This window comes from Nyctereutes procyonoides, unplaced genomic scaffold (assembly GCF_905146905.1).
Source record: "Nyctereutes procyonoides isolate TBG_1078 unplaced genomic scaffold, NYPRO_anot_genome, whole genome shotgun sequence".
Taxonomy (NCBI): Eukaryota; Metazoa; Chordata; class Mammalia; order Carnivora; family Canidae; genus Nyctereutes; species Nyctereutes procyonoides.
Genome location: NW_026575117.1, coordinates 14236255 through 14238527, shown reverse-complemented (window position 1 = coordinate 14238527; position 2273 = coordinate 14236255). Strand labels below are relative to the sequence as shown.

Genomic DNA, 2273 nt, shown 5'->3' with positions numbered 1-2273 from the left:
CACGTTGGTAAATGTTAATTGTCCATATTCACATAGAGACACAGTGCAATCTCTGAGCCCAATATACAGAGAAAGGAGGAAAAAAGCTAGAATTCTATGCACTACTAAACGGGGACCTAGCACCCTCCAGCTTCCAGCAGAGCTAAGGGAGCAGAAGGTTTTTCTTTTTTCCCACAGAGCACAGTGGTGTTGATTCCATAAAGTTTTTGTTGAGACAGGAAGTAATAAAAATGAATTTGGAACAGAAAGGTGTAGAGATTCTTTTCCCGCTGTATTCTGCTCAAGGTATTTCCCCTCAAAATAAGTTGAGAACCGTGGTATAAAGGGAGAGAAAAGAGACTTCAAAAAAGGGCAAATGAGCACAAGAGGAGGGGGGGAAAAGAGACGCAACTTGCTCCCAGGGACTGGAGAAAATTAAAAAAGGAAGGTTGGAATCCATCAGTGTTCCATTAGTCATCTTCTCCTTCATCCTCCTCTCCTTCCTCCCCCTCATCATCATCGTCATCTTCTCCACCTACATCTTCATCTCCTTTTTCATCAATATCTTCCAATCCTTCTTCATCATCATCATCATCTCCTTCTTCTCCTTCTCCATCATCTATATCAGGAACCAAGTACCACTGTAATGGATTTGGCCAAATATTATCTTTGATTCTTTGATGACCTCTCCTAAATCATCTGCACCTGCATCAGAATGGTCAGTAAACCAGGAAAGAAGCTCTCTGGTCCCTCGTGCTGTCTCTTCCTGCTGGCTTTATTCTGCGTTTGACTTGAACATTATATCAAATCCTTTCCAGATTTCCATTTGATTTCAGTGGACTTTGAAGATGGATCACCACTCTCATTCAGATGAAATTCTTTATTTTTGAAGTAAGGGTTTTCATCAAAATAAAAATCTATTCTGTAACTTGATTTAATATCTTCAAATTCTGTCACTTCACCTCTTGTCAAATAATGCTGGGCTTCTTCATCCTCCTCCCCCAGCAGTGCAGACACTTGTGGATGGTTGACTAATGTTGTTACCCCAAAATTGGGGATTTTGGCGATCAATTCCGGCCTCTTCTGAAAAAATGGTTGGCAGAGTTTGTTATATTTCTGTTCTACTTTCAAAATCTCACTGGCTTGTTCATTAAGTCTATTTCATTTTGTACTTCATCAATATGTTCTATTGCTTCTTGCTGTTCTTTTTCTCCCTTTGGCAAATGCTGAGAGGTAGATATCCCCTCCGGCTTGGGGCCAGGAGGCAGCCTCGGTTTCTTCATTTGAGGTGCGAGTGAGGACTGGTGCTTGGGGGCCATGCTGTGAGGAAACTCCACGAAACGGGGAGAGGGGCATGTCAGGAAGAAGCTCCAATTACTTGAATCACTAAATTCTACACCTAAAATAGTATTGCACTGTATGTTAACTGGAATTTAAATAAAAACTTGAAACCAAAATAATAATAAAAAACCCCACAATGAGTTATCTCTTTATACCTGTTAGACTGTCTAAAATCAAAAAGACAAAAAAAAGTCTTAGGATGTAATGAAAAAGGAACCCTCTTGCACTTTTGGTGGGAATGCAAACTGATACAGCCACTGTGGAAAAACAGTATGGAGGTCCCTCAAAAAATTAAAAATAGAACTACCATATGATCCAGTAATTACACTACCAGGTATTTACAGAAAGAAAACCAAAACACTAATTTGAAAAGATACATGTGGCACCCCTATATTTACTGCATTATTTACAATACCCAAATTATGAAAGCGTTAAGAGTATCATGTTAAATGAAGTAAATTAGAGAAGGACAAACACCATATAGTTTCATTTACATGTGGAATTTAAGAAACAACAAGGGAAAAAAATGAGAGACAAATCAAGAAACAGACTCTCAATTATAGAGACAAACTTATGATCACTAAAGGAGAGGTGAGCAGAGTGATGGGTTAAAAAGATGGGGGTTAAAGAGTGCACTTATCCTTATGAGCTCTGGGTGATGCGTGGAACTGCTGAATGACTATATTGCACACCTGAAACTAATGTAATATTGCATGTTAACTAGCTGGAATTAAAATGAAAACTTCAGAAAAAGTTCTACCTGTATTGAAAAGCTTCTATTCATATGACCAAATCAAAATATGAAATTGTTAGGAAATATTCAGATTAATGGAAAAAATAACCTGGTGTTTTGATGGGCGTGTCTTTTACATTTTTTATTCGTCCTAAACATTTTACAGTCTCATGAAAATTAAAGATGTCTTTTTTAACTCGTGAATTTTATTGGCTTCTTT

At 37.9% G+C, this 2273-nt stretch overlaps 1 pseudogene; it reads right to left on the bottom strand.

The window, feature by feature from the left end:
* Nucleotides 1-385: 385 nt before the first annotated feature.
* LOC129515337 (protein SET-like) lies at nucleotides 386-1298 on the bottom strand (annotated as a pseudogene).
* Nucleotides 1299-2273: the final 975 nt, after the last annotated feature.